Source organism: Gallinula chloropus, assembly GCF_964237585.1.
Source record: "Gallinula chloropus genome assembly, chromosome: 1".
In the NCBI taxonomy this organism is placed as follows: domain Eukaryota; kingdom Metazoa; phylum Chordata; class Aves; order Gruiformes; family Rallidae; genus Gallinula; species Gallinula chloropus.
The window spans coordinates 203,425,706-203,431,872 of record NC_140085.1 but is presented as its reverse complement, the minus strand read 5'-3'; positions in this window follow the sequence as shown (position 1 = coordinate 203,431,872).

Here is a 6,167-nt window from a genome sequence, read left to right as displayed (position 1 = left end):
AGCATAATTTGAGACTAGTTATAAATATTCAGACTGTCATATTTAAAGAAAAAAAATAATTCTGGCAAAATGCACCAGCTGTGGTTCTGCCTTACCACAAGACATCAATCCTGCTCCTTGTCAAACTAGAGTAGAGAAGTGGTTTTGTGAATACAAGTCTCTCAGATCTGGCTTCTACAAATCCAGGGACTTTTTCTGAATAGACAGCTGAGTCATGCATTCCAGAGCAGTTTTAGCTGTCTGAGAGATTCATCTGATACCTAGTTAGCAAGCTTAGTCTGAAACTTCTCCCATCTGTAATGGTGAAACGAAAGCTGAATTTTATTGGTGTCGATAATGTCAGTCAGCCATGTAGCTTTGATTAGTACAGATAAAGTAAGAAAACCGCTCCTCCTTCCCAGAGAAGACATACCATTGTCTCTCATTGGGTGGTGTTGGCTAGAAACTGGCTGAAGAAGTTACACTCATGTTCAAGTGGGTTGGCCTCTCAGTTCGCTGGGGAAGTGGGTATAGCTTCCTGATCTCCGCAAGGATGATCACATCACGTGATGGCTAAACCAAGTGAGGCCTCCACATGGTTCATTTGCTAGTCAGTAACATGGCCATGAGGTTGTATCCCAGAACGGGAACTGGCATGCTTCGAGCAGATTCATCATTACTGAAGGTTTTCTTTCCACAATTAACCACAATTTTTTTTCCATTAAGCATGAGCACGTTCCAATCTTTTCCCTTGACGTTTTCTGCTCCTATGTATCCCCAACCATTAGTCTTACTATCCGTGTAGTGCCATAATCCCTTAGCTGCCCAGTGCATGGCTTTACTGCTTGTCTACCACATGGAAAAGTGTGTTGCTGTCCTGAGGTATACTCACGTCACACTCAGTTCTGCTCACAGCATTAGTCTCTACCTATTTCACTTACCTGCACTTACATTGTTGAAACACCTGCCTATGTTCTTCCATTACACTTTGCAAGTTAATGTTAGGCTACTATACCTACTACATGGGATGAACACCCTGCTAGCCTGTACCCCGAAGGAAAAATAAGTAAATCTTCTGATTTCACAGGTTTCTTTTCAGTTTAAGCTCACATTAGAAGACAAAAGTTGCAAAGAAATAAGGCACATATAAATTCATAAAAATAATGTGTAAAAATAATTGTGGGAAATGTTTTACTGCGACAGAGTCAGATTCTGCAGAGTATACAAGATGCTATATGCTACATAACAGGCCAGCTATACATTGGGTCTCACAGAGAAAACTGGTGATCAGCATGGAAACAGCTGACCAAATATTGATCCAAATTTTCATCTTAAAGACCTCGGGTGCAACCACATGAACTTTGCTTTCATGCAACAACGCCTACAAACCTGGCTCACTGGGCAGCTCTAAAGCTGTTTCATGATCTGCTGCAGCTTTTGATGGGAAAGATACAGCCTAGGTGTTTTCTGAAGCCTGGGGACAGGTATGGCAAAACAGGGCAGAGTTCCCAGAAGCTAATTCCTGCAATTAATGTAACTGCCTTCAGCAGTTTGGGTTGGACATCCCGAGTGGAAGTAGAACAATAAGAAGCTTTTATTTCTTCATAAGGAACTATGGCAAAGAATGAAGACCACTAATTCCACAAATGCTGCTGTCATCAAGGGCATGATGCATGTGCTCTTTTAAGATCTGTATTAACCTCAGGAAAAGCCACCCTTGCTTGACAAGAACATTTGCATTATGGAAGTGACTACTTTTTTCTTGGGATTTGGGAAGCTGTCCTAACCTACCATGCAACAGTTACAACAGCCAATACAGGCTAATGTCCAGCTAGATAGAGAGCACATCCCTGGTGCAACACCTCTGGTTTCATTGGACACAAGCGATTAATTGAAACTAATGGTAACCTACAGAAACCAGTTGTGTAAAGCATACTGCTTTGGTTTTCTCCCTGTTGCAGTATGGTCACTCATCTGTTACTGGTGTGATGGAGTCACTCTCATCCCACCCTTTGCAGAGCAATAAATGACAACTATCTCCCGAGCAAGCCCAAGTGACAGCAGGCTGGGGCAGGTCATGTTCAGACAAGGTAATTCTAACTGCAAGGGGCAGTTTACCACTATCTAAAAAAAATAAGCTAGTTTAGTTTCCTTCTACCAAATTTAAACTTGCATTATGTAAGTATACAAACTTCACTTACAGTAAATATTTGGGACTTAGTGTGAGGACTGGAGAGCCTCTTCCTTTAATGTGTAATCTTCTTTTGTTGCACATTAATGTAAAGGATCATAAAGGATTAAAACACACAAAAGGCTATTGTTCCTGACCTGTGATCTCTCATAATCACCTGGCAGTGACAACTGCCCCTGGAGAAAACGTACTGACGTCAAGTTGATCTTAACAGGTCGGGGCTTTGGGTGTGCCTCCGGGAGTGTTGTACTCCAGACCAGGCGTGTGTTTCCGAAACCAGACTCCTAAGCATCTGCACTTGTTGCACTTTGGTTCACACCAGGATCAGCAAGGCATGAGCAAACTCTGTCCCTTTCAGATGGTACTGAGCCAACAAAGCACCCAACTTCACTGATGGACACTCGGTCTGCAGGGTCAGACCTGAGCTGTTCGGGAGCAGCCCCCTCCCACATGGGTGCCTGGGATTAAGCACCTGATATTTCACCCTCCACATCTATTTTACTCCTTAATATAGACATAGATTTTTGGGCTGGAAAAGAGTCTAAGCTGACTTTTGGCAGTGATAAAATTGTGATAAAATTCCCCCTTCCCTTTTCGTGCCCTGAAAGCTCTCTAACTCCAGTGGGTTGACTTTGGCTGGCTGCTAGGTGCCCACCTAGCTGCTTTCTCCCTCACCTTCCTTGGCAGTACATGGGGAGAAAATAAGATGAAAAAAAATAGGATGAAAAAACTTGTGGGTCAAGACAAGGACAAGGAGATTGCTTACCAATGACCATCAAGGGCAAACCAGACTCAACTTGGGAAAATTAATTGAGGCTATTGCCAGTTAATAAAAGAGTAGGATGGTGAGAAATAAGAACAAAATTAAAAACTCCTTCCCCCATCTCTGTTCCCCTTCATCTCAGACTGAATTTAAATCCTTCATTCTGAACCCTGTCCCTGCTCTGCCATCCCCAAAGTGCCACTGGGGGGATGCAAGGTGGAGTCAGTTCATAGCCCTTGACCTCTGCTGCTCCTTCCTCCTCACACTCTTCCCCTGCTCAAGTGTGGGGTCCCTCCCACAGGAAACAGTTCTCCATTAACTTCTCTGACATGAGTCCTTCCTACAGGCTGCAGTTCTTCACAAACTGCCCCAGTGTGGGTCCCTTCCATGGGGTGCAGACCCTCAAGAACTGACTTCTCTGACATCAGTCCTCCACGGGGTCACAATCCTGCCAGAAAACCTTGCTCCATTGTGGGCTCCTCTCTCCATGGGCTGCAGGTCCTGCCAGGAGCTTGCTCCAGTGCAGGTTACCCATGGGGTCACAGCTTCCTTCAGGGCATGTTCACCTGCTCTAGTGTGGGGTCCTCCATGGACTGCAGGTGGATATCTGCTCCACCCTGGACCTCCATGGGCTGCAGGGGGAATCTCTGCTCCTGGAGCAGCTCCTCCCCCTCCTTCTGCACTGACCTTCATGTCTACAGGGACATTTCATATTTTCTTACTTCTCTCTCCCAGTTGTTCTTTACCCTTTCTTAAATGCCTTGTCACAGAGGCACCACCACCTGTCACTGATGGGCTTAGCTTTGGACAGCAGCAGCTTCTATTGGAGCACCTGGAACCAGCGGTGTCTGACATGCCTTCTTTCAGGGGCCATCCCTGCAGCCCCCCCAGCTACCAAAACCATGCCACATAACCCCAATATTCTTCCTCCCATTCTAGATGTCTCACGTGCTTCCTGCTTCTGAGCTGTATTCTCCTGAGGAGAATGAGAACAAAGGAACATTTATTTCTTGGAACAAAGGGAAATGATAAGGAGAGGGGAACAAGGACAGGGATTCACTTGAGCAAAGCTTTGCCTGAGGTGGACTGATAGCCTTGCAAAAGGCACGAGGTTTTATTTACAGAAAATGAAATGACATTGAGACGTTCTTTTTTTTTTTAGATGAACACCAAAGTTCTTTTTAGGTGTGAGTATTAATGCCTTTATTCAACTTTTTGCAAAGCAGATACTGTCAAACTCCTGCTATAACCTATTAATATATTAAGTAATTTTTGTACACTATTGTAACAAACTCATTTATCAAATATTGTTTGGGAGGAAGTTGTTCTAACAGTTTGATAAATTGTATATAATTCAGAAAAGAGACCCTCTGAGGGAAAAAAAGAAAACAAAAAAAAAAAAGGAAATGTAGAAAAGCAGACAGGATGCAAAAGTAAAACATTAGACCGTAAAACGGCAAATTTTAAATAATAATAATAATTTCCAAAAAAAAGGTGTGAAGATGTTCCCATGCTCTATGGATCTCCTTTTGAGGCAATGGTGCAAGTATTTTTATATTGCTCTCATAAGGCTACCGTTTTTAAGTGGCAAATTTGCAGCCTTTTTAAATTACATATTTATCATAACAGAGTAGTAGGGAACAATTATGAGGTCTTGTGGCTATTCCTGGTTGTATTTCTTTTTGCAGTTTTGTGGAAAAAAACCCTGAGATAAATACATCACAGCTGGAGTCAGGAGTACATGCAGAACAAGGGGGGTTTATAACCTAGGATGACAGCCCATGGGCTGGGAAACAGCACATCTCAGGTGTCTCCCACTGAAGTAGCAACATCTGAGCTGATCAGCGAGGGGACCCCATGGCAGTTGCAAGACACAACTACCCCTGGCGACTGTAAGAATGTAGTTACATGTAACGAAACCCAGTGTTACCCTTCAAGAGTACAAACTAGTTCTTCATGTGGGGTTTGGTTGGGAGACCACTCGGTCTGGTGAGCAGCTACGTGAATAACTGTTCCAAAGTTAGCGAGACCGCTCTGTGACTCACTCTTCACCACCCAAGTGCAAGCGGTCCTTATTTGGTTGTGCAACTTTTTAATGGTTATGTTGCTTTTTAATGGTGCCAGAGTGAAAATCCACCACCTTGGAGAACTGGGCATAACTTGTTTTGTGTGAAACAGAGGCTGCAACTTTGCTCAAGGAAGGAAATTTTGGTGGAAGAGCATTATCAGGCTGTAAACTTGGCAGTGGTACAGCCAAGTTTACCAACAAGGTGATGCTATTATCTTTACACCAAGTTACTGGAAATCAGGCATAAGACTAGAAAAGGACCCATCCCACACCCAGAGGACCTGTCTGGCTTGCAGGCCATGAATCAATGCTGTAAATCATGCTTTATTTGCATAGAGTCAATGACACGATCATACTTGACAACTTCTGGGGAAAAAATATGGTGTAAAAAAAGTGTTACCTATGTGTTCACATATGGCTGGCTTTAGTTTTTTGGCATCCTCCTAGCTGAATCTCTAATAGACATGAGGTAAGCCAAGCCCTGGTTTTATGTTGACTGCATTCAAATTCAATTGTGCAGCTTTTATACAAGGGCATAAATCCCTGGAGGTAAATCTGTAACGCCTCTGGAATTGTTTTACTGCATGTCAGTTTACAATGGAGTCTTATCAACTCTCTGATGTTTCAGGGCTGTTTAATCTTTCGACAGAAGTAACATTTTGCAGATAAAGCTAAGTGCAAAATTTTGGTTAACGCTATTTATACTTGCAGGATTCTTTCCAAAGACCTATAATACAGGTCTATGAGGCTCTGAGGTTTCCTTAGTCCAAGTACCAAGTTCAAGGTTGCCTACATGAACAGCTATGGTTTTGTCAAGACAAGATGTACATGGGGCTCTAGGTTGCATCTTCTCTCAGTCCTCTAAAGACGGTGTTGAGCCAGATTTAAAAATGGATGGGGTCACACAGGTCCAATAAAGGAATCCACAAATGAAAGGTGACACTAGAAACTTATGGCACTGCCACTGCCCCTGCCCAGCAAGGTTTAGATCCACACTGCAGTGAAACACAGCTGTCTGACCTCCTGCCTTCTTCCATCCCCATGTCCTGTACACGTGCTTCTGGAGGAGGAAGCACTGTATGCACCTACATGTGTATCTTACAACTTCAATTTAAATTGAAAAAACTATGCCATTATGTGGAAAATTTTGAGAGATCAGAAACTCC